Source organism: Bombina bombina, chromosome 1, assembly GCF_027579735.1.
Source record: "Bombina bombina isolate aBomBom1 chromosome 1, aBomBom1.pri, whole genome shotgun sequence".
NCBI classification, from domain to species: domain Eukaryota; kingdom Metazoa; phylum Chordata; class Amphibia; order Anura; family Bombinatoridae; genus Bombina; species Bombina bombina.
Window position 1 is genome coordinate 1,351,924,108 of NC_069499.1, and position 13,298 is coordinate 1,351,937,405.

The following is a 13,298-nucleotide window of genomic DNA, read 5'->3' on the forward strand; positions in this document are numbered from 1 at the left end:
ATGGCAAGTATTTATTCCACAAAAGGTGACAACTCTGCTCTCTGTTTAATATCTAGTAAGCATAGGAACACATGGCCTCAAGTGAGTTTCATCTCAGGCTCTGAGTGTAAAAATAGCAAGAGGTTGTGTTTTAAACTGTAGAGGTGACTGAGACAGATACTGATTGTACACATGAACTATATTCTGTCTCTTCTTGACCACCCTCTGGAATCTCAAATTGGAGCAAAGTAAATTGCTACCTCACTCCCCCTTGCATCCCTCCGCCCTCCTCAAGCTGTAAGTGTGCTGTATCCTCCCTTCTCAAGCTTGCTGTGAGCTGTCTCCTCCCTCACATCGTCTGGTCTGTTTCCTGGTTTATTTGCAGACACAGTGCAAGGCCTCATTGTTCTTCCAAGGTAATAAGGCAGTTTATATGTATAATCTATTCATTTGCTTCTTTCAACTGCATATATCTTAGCCGCAGCCCCAGGAAGTTGCTAGATTGTGCAGCAGTGTATTGCATTGAAACTTTTAGCTCCATATAGCCTATAGGTGTGTATTTCTGTGCAGACACACCTTGATCTGTTATACAGACACACATTGCTCTGCATTATACAGATACGTATTATACTGTTGTATATAGATATACAGTAGCATTCAGTTTAAAATGGTATTTGCTCTACAGAATACAATACTGTATAATGTACAGTATATTACTATTGCTTTGTGTAAATGCATTTGAGTAGGTATATTCTACACTACAGATACAATAGGCGTTTGCACCTGATTTAAATATTAGAGAAGTCATCTTCTACTCATGTCTTCATGTTTTCTTAAAGGGATGAAAAAAACAGCTTTCAAGTTTAGTTGCTATAGTTTTTGCTATATTTATAAGGCAAGGGGAACAGCACTTCTGCATGATTTATAACAAAAGTGTTATGTTTTTGTAAGTTAAATACCTTTTAACCCCTTTCTCCTGAAATTGAGTTAATCACATAGTTAAATTCAGCTCCAGAGCAGCAATGCACTACTGGGAGCTAGATGAACACAGCTGGTGAGCGAATGACTAGATGTATATATGTGTGTAGCTACATTTACTACTTTCATAAAATGTACTTTGTTCTTTTGGTATCTTTTGTTGAAAACATACATAGGTAGGTTCAGAAGCAGCAATGGGCCTAGCTGGTGATTACCAGCTAGGCCCATTGCTGCTTCTGAACCTACCTATGTATGTTTTCAACAAAAGATACCAAAAGAACAAAGTACAGTACATTTTATGAAAGACGTAAATGTAAGTCTCTTAAAACTGCATGGTCTGTTGGAACCATGAAAGTTTCATTATGACTTTCATGTCCCTTTAAAGAGACGGTAAACGTGAAAATAATTTTTGCATATAAGATTAGTTAACATATGCAATATAAGGTCCCTTTAAGTTATATCAATATTTGCGTGGTCATATTTTAAAAGTACTTTTTAAATGCCGTTTGGCAGGGCCCTGTGTTCGCCACCTTGAAAGCAAGGAATTTTTTTTATAAATTTTTATTCTAAACAGCTGATGGGCACTTGCTATAGCACTCACGCTGATGCCTCGCTTCCTTTGAGCCATCAGCAGACACCTTAAAGGAAGCTGCTGTTTATTCTAGGCATCAGTGTGCGCAAGGGCTATAGTAAGTAAACAGAGCTACCAGTTACCTCCCTGGTACGCTGTGCCCAGCAGCAGTTTAAAGTAAAAAAATAACTCTGGGTATGGGGGAGGCTAAAGGACCCTGTCGAATGGCACGTTAAAAGTACTTTTAAAATATAAACATGCAAATATTATTATAACTTAAAGGCCCATTATATTGTATCTGCTTTTAAAGGGAAAGAAAGGTCAGAATTGACATTTGCAAAGGTCTATTTAAATTTTAAATAGAAGCATTTTGCAATATAATTCCATTAGCAAAAATACATCTACTAAAATATTTTTTACTGTTTCAGTAGCATATGCGCATATGCTGCGTGTGACTAGAGCATTAGGATTTAAACACCACTTGTGCTCAGAGGGCTAGCGGTGCTGTGTATTATTTCAGTGAAGACTTAAAGGGACATTGTACACTAGATTTTTCTTTGCATACATGTTTTGTGTGGGAGTGTTTTTGTAACAATGTATAGTTTTGCTTATTTTTTTAATAACATTGTGCTGATTTTTAGACTCCTAACCAAGCCCCAAACGTTTAGATGTATACTGATGTCTACAGATTCAAGCTTTCTCCTGTTTGTAGGGTTACCAGGTGTCCGGTATTTTCGGTAACTAACCGGTATTATGAGTCCAAAAAAACCTCTAAGACAGTCACACTGTCTGTACTTTCAAATTTTTTTTTTTTTACAAGATCCGTGCTTCCAAGTTCCCTCCCAGAGTCCCAGCCCATGTCCCACTCCCAACCGGCAGTCTGGCACCCAATCTAGCCTGCTAGTTGGTTGCCATTAGCTCAGCTAGAGCCGGACTGCTGGTGGGCACAGCTTGCATTGACTGAGTCTGTCAGACGGACATCACGTGATGTAGTGTGTCACTCGTCTGCAATCAACTAATCGTTGTTTCCCCCCGGGGCGTTCAGCCCCTTTGCACAAACGTCACTGCCTGGGGGGAAACAATGATTAGTTGATTGCAGATGAGTCATTTGTCAATCAAATGCTAAAAATGGCGACCGGTGCTTCAGCTATTATCTGTATAGCGTTTATAGTGAAATATCTCTGAAGCTAAGTATATACTAACGATTTCATGAATTAAACTCTCATTCATTTATTAACTGCTATCATTTCACTTTAGGTAATCGCTTTAAATTGACATTCACTTTAAGTCAGGGCATGCTCAAGTAAATCACACTAACTCCACAGAACATTAGATCTCATGTCACTAAAGTCTAGAAAAAGTTGCTGTGTAATAGAGATTTCTTTACAGGGACATTAAAAACAAAAAATAAATGCTAGATAGAATGAAGTATTCAAAGCAAAAGATTAGTCTGTGAATAACACGTAGATGTATATTTTAAAGTATCATTAGCTGTTTAAATATTGACAAAAGTATAAAGTTTTAGGGGCCGATTTATCAAAGCATCAATCTCGTCGCATTCGCTGGAGTCAATACGCTCGCCAGACATCGCTGCAGCGAATCTACATACAATGGCCTTATTTATTAAAAAGTCTGTCAAAAACACGCGCGTTGAGTACGGCGCGACGAGCATCGGACTGTTGATAAATAAGTCATCAATGTCGCGGATATTCTGTTTTTTCCAGCTTTATTTATACCATTTCATTACTGTCCATAAACAAGCACTTTTCTCTAAAGCTAATCTTTTACTTTTCATCTGTTAATGTCCAAGAAATATCTATATTTATACCTGAACAAACAATAATATCTCATAGAAAGTTATTTTTCTATTTGTTATACAAAAAATCCGATATATAATATTTTCACATAAATGAAAGTGTATTTGTATTTCTATAAATCATGATATGCCTATCTCATGTTTTTAAAAGGAAGAAAAATACTGAAAATAGTATGACAGTAAAGAGTTTATTTTAATTTCTGCTGTATCTGATTCATGACAGTTTAATGTTAGGTAGACTATCCCTTTGAGCTATCAGTTTAAGATAATATTGAATCAAACATCATTCGATTATTAAAATCATTGTCAAAAATATTACACTGTGTGTCCTAATGTCATCATCACTATTTATCTATAATACATACTTTCAAAGTTTAATACACAATGTAACAAATGGCACTTACAAGTTCTGATGAGCGATCAATTACACAAGTATCGAGCAATTTGATTAGTTAGTGATAGTAGAAAATGTATATTTCAATCAGATTGGCTGATTTAATTAATCACATGATTATGCATTTACCAATAAGAAGTTGTGGAAAACTTTACTAGTTTGTGGGTTGTTTAGGAGTTTGAGTATTGCGTCAAATTTGGTGCAAAAAAGGAAGTTAGCTATTTTATGTAATCTATTTTTCATTTTTGTCCCTATATCTTCTAGTGCACCAAATTTCAAGCAATAATATTATCCCTTTGCTTTGTAATGAGAGACAAAGATGTAACATCCATAAGTAGGGTAACCTCTCCCTACTTGATTTTATTTAGTAATAAGGGCTAAATAAAAGGACATTAAACAGATATTTTGTCTTATGATTTTAGAAAGATTATACAATTTAAAAAAAGTTTCTAATATGCTTCATTGTCTTGCAGCATCGAACATAACCTTTCTGAGTTTTCAGACTCCCATTGATTCCTATGGCAATCGCTGCCTCAATGGTGGCTGTTTGAACGATGGGTACGCTGCGTCAGAATAGACTCAAGCATACCTGTTGAATGTTTGATAAAGTGGCAAGAGGGTCAAATAGAGTAAAATGTGACGGCTGATGATCAGTATTCCGCTCGAATAACACAAGCATTCATCTGCGTCGGATTTATATTGCAGGAGCGTATATATTACGTCACACATTTCAATATTTGACGATCTTGACGCTTTAACTGCGGCGGATCAACTTTGCTTCTAATTTGACACGGAATTCCAGCGTATTATTAGTTGAAGCATTGATAAATTGGCCCCTTAGTGTCTATAAAACAATGGGGGCTGCCTCGTTGTGACTTAGGTTACCTACTCTGCTGTAGCCAATTAGTGACAGTTACAAACAGGTCACTAGAGTGTGCAGCCAATGGCTGTGTGGAATATAACAGGTCTGCACTTTAATTTCTAACAGGAACTGAACAGCTCACAATTTCAGAATGGAATTACAGGAAAAGAGAACAAAATAAATAATGAAAGCATATTGCAGAGTTTTTTTTTTTTTTTATATATTACCATCTCAAAGTGTTCAAAATCCCTTTTAATAATGTAGTTGGTATGAGCTTTTTATGTGTGTTGTGCATAACTGGAGGCACTAATGCAAGAACCTGAAATGATACCAGCCCTGTCTGCTGATGTGAGTCACTATCAGGAGCAGATTCACGTTGGTGCAGGATAGTCAGTTACCAGACTGATGCCAAGCGCTGTTGTCGCTTCCTATATGCCAACAAACCTCTGCTTAACAGGACGTGAGCATTTAAAATTTGTTTAGAAATATGTTGCAACATACAAAAATTGCAACATACAAAGATTCTTCTTGTAAAAGTTAATGCACACATGACCCGCATCTCATACAGCAGTAGGCTGTGTGTAAGTACATTGTCATGCCTTTCTCTATACTGTATATCCTGGGCTCTGTGAATGAGGGTGAGAATGACCCTGTATGTAACATATCATCATTTTTCTTAGGTTTAGTTGCATGTATTTTGTGCTTATCATCAGGTGTATTTGGCTGTTTGTGTGTATCTTCTTTAAGGCTGTGACACACTGCAAGCGATGCGGCACGAGGCGAAGCAGCTGCTGCGCATCACTTCTGAAGTTCAGATATTTCATCTCTGAGCCCTCAGCTACGCGACCTGGCACAGCAGAGTGCTCAGAGATGAAAAGGCAGGACACACTGAGCGAGCAACTACATGCTGCGCGCAACTACACGCTGCGCGCCGCTCCGCTTGCAGTGTGTCACAGCCTTTATGCCTAGAATGACCCTCTGCTAGCATTTCTGACCACATCACATGTTTGTAGGAGGTGGCTAGTACAATAAAGGGTAATTGTGGAATTAGAGCCGGTGTCCGGACAGTATAGGGTTAATTTTAATATGTTATGTCATGGCTTAGTTTGCACATGGCGTATAGTGTAGCAGGTGACCTAGTGTATCTGATAATGCCCCCTGTACATTGGCGGCTCGTGGGTTATTCAAATGGGGGTTCACAATACATGAACTGTGGTTAAATACCACCTAGCAATCACACACGCACACACACTCTCTCTAGCACATGTGCGCACACTCTCTCAAGCACACACACACACTCTCTCAAGCGCGTGCACACACTCTCTCAAGCACACACACATGCGCACACACTCTCTCTAGCACATGCGCACACACTCTCTCTAGCACATGCGCACACACTCTCTCAAGCACACACACTCTCTCAGGCACACACACTCTCTCAGGCACACACACTCTCTCAGGCACACACACTCTCTCAAGCACACACACACGCGCGCACACTCACTCTCTCAAGCACCACACACTCAAGCACGCACACACACACTCTCAAGCGCGCACACACACTCTCAAGCGCGCGCACACACACTCTCAAGCACACATGCGCGCACACTCACTCTCTCAAGCACACGCGCGCACACACACACACACCCTCACACTCTCAAGCGCACACACACACTCTCAAGCACACACACACTCACACTCTCAAGCGCACACACACCCTCACATTCTCAAGCAAACTCACACACACTCTCAAACACACACACAGCCACACAGTGTAGAAAAGGGTCATGTGAAGAACTATGGATGTGACATGTAAAGAGGGTTGTCAGGGTTTCATCATAATGTGCTCGGTGCAGATATATTTCATTTTTAAAATGGGCTCCACAAACATGATGCCCACTGCATGACTGCACTTCTGTGTTACACTGATGCTTAAAGGGTCACTATACCCAAACATTTTCTTTTATGATTAAGGTAGAGAATACAATTTTAAACAACATTCCAATTTACTTCTATTTCCTAATTTGCTTAATTCTTTAGATTTACTTTAATGAAGAAATAGCAATGCGCACGGTGAACCAATCACAGGAGGCATCTATGTGCAGCTACCAATCGGCAGCTACTAAGCATATCTAGATATGCTTTTCAGCCACAAATATCAAGCGAATGAAGCAAATTAGATTATAGAAGTAGATTAGAAAGTTGTTTATAATTGTATGCTCTTTCTAAATAATGACAGAAAAAATTTGGGTTTCATGTCCCTTTAAGTGTTAATTAACCTATTCATTGACCATAATAATTTCTTAGTGATTGTTTATTGCGGTAATAGGATATACATCGAAATTGCATTATCCTATGATAAGACCAGTGGGGGTATGAGGTGTCATGTTTAAATAGTCTTTATAAGATCAACTGTTGGCTCAATTTTGGTCCTCAACGTATCTGTTTTAGTATATCTGATTAATATGTTTCCTTTATATTCTTTTACTTTGTTTTTGTCTTTTATCATTATGTTTTTCCTATATTTTACTCACCCCCGTATTACCTTTACTCATATAGGGCCCAAGAGAGGCTAATTTAGATAGCTGGGGTAATATTGAGGTTCAATGATTAATACTCAGTTTTTTATATAATAGATCTCACTCGCAAAACTAGATGTGGGAACATCCCTACAATATATCTACAGATTTCAGACTCAGTGTCCCAAAATAAACACCCCCTAATCTAATGCTAAACTACCAATAGCTCTTAAAAGTTAAACAGCTCTTTTACCTTTAAAAATACTAAGTCCCCCCCCTCTAACAGTAAAACCCCCCCCACCCACCAAACCCCCCAAAATATAAAAACCTAACACTTAAAAATCCTAAACTATCCATTGCCCCTAAAGGGGCTTTTGTATGGGCATTGCCCTTAAAAGGGCATTCATTAAATCCCTATTCTAACCCCCCTCACCAAAAAAAAGCCTAAGTCTAAACCCAAGATAGGTACTCACAGTTCCTGTTGTCCGGCGGTGAAGTCTTCTTCCAAGCGGCGATATCTACTATCTTCTTTCAGGAACAAGCCGGCGCAGAATGCGAAACTGAAGACCGTTGACCATGGAACTGAAGACTGGAGATGGCGGAACTGAAGACTGGCGACCGCTGAGCCATGGAGGGTGGGAGGGTTGAGGATAGAGTTGCCACCCCGGCCATGTTATCCTGGACACTTATGAGTTACACATGCTGTAGGGTGTGCAGGGAGGAACATGTATTGTGCTGTTCATCAATACATGTTCCCCTTGCTTACCCTGCAGCATGCGTAACTCATAAGTGTCCAGGAAAAGATGGCAGAGTTGGCAACCCTAGTTGAGGAGGATCACTACACTGCAGATTTTAAAAAAAATAATAATACAAAATAAAAATTAAACTGCATACTAGAATAATAGAAGTGTGGTGCGCAGCTGCAATTAGTGGCATTCTAATTACTAAAAACAGTGTATGTATGTATGCTATTTATAAACAAAGTGGAAACCAGAGAAGCTTTTACAATATTTTTTGTCATGATTGCACAAGCGGTATGAAAATAATTTCAGTGAGAAACCCAAAGTTTAGTGAAAAAATTAAAACTTTTTTTTTTTTATATGATTGCATTTAGTGGTGAAATAGTGGAATGAAATATTAAAATGGGCCTAGATTAATACCTTTTGGTTGTCTACATATATAGTTTTGACAGGTAAATAAATAAAAAAAAAAAAAACTGCAACAAGGTTCTATTTCTTTTTAAATGGAGTGATAGCAAACATTTAAAAAATCTTCTGGTATTTTGGGCAACTTCTTCTCTGCAATTCCTGGTAGCGAAAGGGTTAAAGGCAATTTTTACATTGGGAAACGGAGTATCTCATTAAGAGTGTCTAAAATATATATCTATCTGGTTTTGGGATCCAAGCACTCACTGTTTGTTGAAATGCCTGGGTGCACTCTATGGTAGATAGGTAGAAACTTTTCGTGTAGAGAAGAGGCACACACAGGTCTTAATAAACATACATTTTATTGGTTTATAAATTCAGTCAACGTTTTGGTCCTTACAGGGACCTTTGTCAAGACTGTTCTATATACAGAATTAGGGAAAAGAAAAAAATACAATGAATACCAGAAAGGAGAAGAGACACATCACAGGACAAGACTAATAGGTTACACCCAATTATGTAGGCTAGAAAGAAAATACAGGAACATAAGATAAAGTACAAAAATTACAGGAAAATTCTAAAGACAAATATTTAAACAACAAAGGACCAAAAAAAACACACTCCTTGCCATATCTGTGAGAAAGTATCACCTCTTGTTACATGGAGTTTATTTCTCTTTTCTGAATGCTTCTTGTCCTAAAAGCACTATAACTATAGTCTTAGCTATACATTTTCTGAAATGTGAGATACTGCTCTTTGCATGTCTTTCTACTATGGGTTTAACGTTGTTTTAGGAATCAAGCCTGCAGTGTGTTTTTCTCTTGTAAGGTGTATCCAGTCCACGGATCATCCATTACTTGTGGGATATTCTCATTCCCAACAGGAAGTTGCAAGAGGACACCCACAGCAGAGCTGTTATATAGCTCCTCCCCTAACTGCCATACCCAGTCATTCTCTTGCAACTCTCAACACGCATGGAGGTAGTAAGAGAGAGTGGTGAAATATAGTTAGGTTTTTATCTTTAATCAAAAGTTTGTTATTTTAAATGGTACCGGAGTTGTACTATTTTATCCCAGGCAGTAAATAGAAGAAGAATCTGCCTGAGTTTTCTATGATCTTAGCAGGTTGTAACTAAGATCCATTGCTGTTCTCACATATGTCTGAGGAGAGAGGTAACTTCAGCGGGAGAATGGCGTGCAGGTTACTCTGCTATGAGGTATGTGCAGTTACAATTTTTTCTAGAAATGAAAAATGCTAGAAAATGCTACTGATACCGGATTAATGTAAGTTAAGCCTGAATACAGTGATTTAATAGCGACTGGTATCATGCTTACTCTCAGGGGTAATACCCTTATAAAATTGCAATATAAAACGTTTGCTGGCATGTTTAATCGTTTTTATATATGCTTTGGTGATAAAACTTTATTGGGGCCTAGTTTTTTCCACATGGCTAGCTTAAATGTTGCCTAGAAACAGTTTCCTGAGGCTTTCCACTGTTGTAGTATAAAAGTTACAGTTGTTGCAGTTAAAATTACAAACTGTAACATCCAGCTTCCCTCAGGAGTCCCCTGTATGCTATAGGACATCTCTAAAGGGCTCAAAGGCTTTCTAAAGTCGTTTATTGGGGAAGTTAGGGCCACAGCAGGCTGTGGCAGTTTGTTGTGTCTGTTAAAAAAACGTCTATATCTTTTGTTTGATCCGTTTTTTGAATTAAGGGGTTAATCATCCATTTGCAAGTGGGTGCAATGCTCTATTAACTTATTACATACACTGTAAACATTTCGTTTGATTTACTGCCTTTTTTCACTGTTTTTCAAATTTTGACAAAATTTGTTTCTCTTAAAGGCACAGTACCGTTTTTTATATTTGCTTGTTAACTTGATTTAAAGTGTTTTCCAAGCTTGCTAGTCTCATTGCTAGTCTGTACAAACATGTCTGACATAGAGGAAACTCCTTGTTCATTATGTTTAAAAGCCATGGTGGAACCCCCTCTTAGAATGTGTACCAAATGTACTGATTTCACTTTAAGCAATAAAGATCATATTCTGTCTTTAAAAAAAAAAAAAAAAATTATCACCAGAGGAATCTGACGAGGGGAAGTTATGCCGACTAACTCTCCCCACGTGTCAGATCCTTTGACTCCCGCTCAAATGGCGCCAAGTACATCTAGGGCGCCCATAGCGATTACTTTACAAGACATGGCGGAAGTCATGGATAATACACTGTCAGCGGTATTAACCAGACTACCTGAATTTAGAGGTAAGCGAGATAGCTCTGGGGTTAGACGAAATGCAGAGCATACTGACGCTTTAAGAACCATGTCTGATACTGCCTCACAATATGCAGAAGCTGAGGAAGGAGAGCTTCAGTCTGTGGGTGATGTTTCTGACTCAGGAAAGATGCTGCAACCTGATTCTGATATTTCTACATTTAAATTTAAGCTTGAACACCTCTGCGTGTTTCTCAGGGAGGTTTTAGCTGCTCTGAATGACTGTGATACAATTTCAGTGCCAGAGAAATTGTGTAGACTGGATAAATACTATGCAGAGCCGGGGGGTACTGATGTTTTTCCAATACCTAAAAGGTTTACAGAAATTATTAATAAGGAATGGGATAGACCAGGTGTGATGTTCTCTTCCCCTCCTATTTTTAGAATTTTTTTTCCAATAGACGCCACCACACGGGACTTATGACAGACAGTTCCTAAGGTGGAGGGAGCAGTTTCTACTTTAGCAAAGCGTACTACTATCCCTGTCGAGGACAGTTGTGCTTTTTTAGATCCAATGGATAAAAAATTAGGTTACCTTAAGAAAATGTTTATTCAATAAGGTTTTATCCTACAGCCCCTTGCATGCATTGCTCCTGTCACTGCTGCTGCAGCGTTTTGGTTTGAGTCTCAGGTAGCAACTCCATTGGATGACATACTTGGCAAGCTTAGAGCACTTAAGCTAGCCAATTCCTTTGTTTTCTGATGCCATTGTTCATTGACTAACGGCTAAGAATTCTGGTTTTGCTATACAGGCGCGCAGGGCGCTATGGCTTAAATCATGGTCAGCTTACGTGACTTCAAAATCTAAGCTGCTTAACATTCCCTTCAAGGGGCAGACCCTATTCGGGCCTGGTTTGAAGGAGATTATTGCTGATATCACTGGAGGAAAAGGTCATGCCCTTCCTCAGGACAGGTCCAAATCAAGGGCCAAACAGTCTAATTTTCGTGCCTTTCGAAACTTCAAGGCAAGTGCGGCATCAACTTCCTCTAATGCAAACAAGAGGGAACTTTTGCTCAGTCCAAGATGGTCTGGAGACCAAACCAGACCTGGGACAAAGGTAAGCAGGCTAAACAGCCTGCTGCTGCCTCTAAGACAGCATGAAGGAACGGCCCCCTATCCGGTAACGGATCTAGTAGGGGACAGACTTTCGCTCTTCGCCCAGGCGTGGGCAAGAGATGTCCAGGATCCCTGGGTGTTGGAAATTATATCCCAGGGATATCTTCTGGACTTCAAAGCTTCCCCCCCCAAAAAGGGAGATTTCACCTTTCAGAATTATCTGCAAACCAGATAAAGAGAGAGGCATTCTTACACTCTGTACGAGACCTCCTAGTTATGGGAGTGATCCATCCAGTTCCAAGGAGGAACAGGGACAGGGTTTTTACTCAAATCTGTTTGTGGTTCCCAAAAAGAGGGAACCTTCAGACCAATTTTGGATCTAAAGATCTTAAACAAATTCCTCAGAGTTCCATCATTCAAGATGGAAACTAGGGTCAATATATGACTACAGTGGATTTAAAGGATGCTTATCTTCACATTCCGATAACAAAGATCATCATCGGTTTCTCAGGTTTGCCTTTCTAGACAGGCATTACCAGTTTGTAGCTCTTCCCTTTGGATTAGCTACAGCCCCAAGAATCTTTACGAAGGTTCTAGGGTCACTTCTGGCGTTCCTAAGGCCGCGGGGCATAGCAGTGGCCCCTTATTTAGATGACATCCTGATACAGGCGTCAAACTTCCAAATTGCCAAGTCTCATATGGACGTAGTACTGGCATTTCTGAGATCGCATGGGTGGAAAGTGAACGAGGAAAAGAGTTCTCTATCCCCACTCACAAGAGTTTCCTTCCTAGGGACTCTGATAGATTCTGTAGAAATGAAAATTTACCTGACGGAGTCCAGGTTATCAAAACTTCTAAATTCCTGCCGTGTTCTTCATTCCATTCCGCGCCCTTCGGTGGCTCAGTGCATGGAAGTAATCGGCTTAATGGTAGCGGCAATGGACATAGTGCCGTTTGCACGCCTACATCTCAGACCACTGCAACTATGCATGCTCAGTCAGTGGAACGGGGATTACACAGATTTGTCCCCTCTACTAAATCTGGATCAAGAGACCAGGGATTCTCTTCTCTGGTGGCTATCTCGGGTCCATCTGTCCAAAGGTATGACCTTTCGCAGGCCAGATTGGACAATTGTAACAACAGATGCCAGCCTTCTAGGTTGGGGTGCAGTCTGGAACTCCCTGAAGGCTCAGGGATCGTGGACTCAGGACGAGACACTCCTTCCAATAAATATTCTGGAAGAGCGATATTCAATGCTCTTCAGGCTTGGCCTCAGTTAGCAACTCTGAGGTACATCAGATTTCAGTTGGACAACATCACGACTGTGGCTTACATCAACCATCAAGGGGGAACAAGAAGTTCCCTAGCGATGTTAGAAGTCTCAAAGATAATTCGCTGGGCAGAGATTCACTATTGCCACCTATCAGCTATCCATATCCCAGGTGTAGAGAACTGGGAGGCGGATTTTTTAAGTCGTCAGACTTTTCATCCGGGAGAGTGGGAACTCCATCCGGAGGTGTTTGCACAATTGATTCATCGTTGGGGCAAACCAGAACTGGATCTCATGGCGTCTCGCTAGAACGCCAAGCTTCATTGTTACGGATCCAGGTCCAGGGATCCCAAGGCGACGCTAATAGATGCTCTAGCAGCGCCCTGGTCTTTCAATCTGGCTTATGTGTTTCCACAGTTTCCTCTGCTCCCTCGACTG

The 13,298-nt window shown here is 39.9% G+C and overlaps 1 protein-coding gene across 1 annotated transcript in view; it reads left to right on the forward strand.

Annotated features, from left to right (window-relative positions):
* The first annotated feature begins 297 nt into the window (after positions 1-297).
* PKLR (pyruvate kinase L/R) overlaps positions 298-13,298 on the forward strand; it is a 116,574-nt gene continuing 103,573 nt past the window's right edge. The window contains exon 1 of the mRNA XM_053703268.1: positions 298-395. The gene's annotated coding sequence lies outside the window, so the exon portion shown is untranslated. The remainder of the gene's footprint in view (positions 396-13,298) is intronic.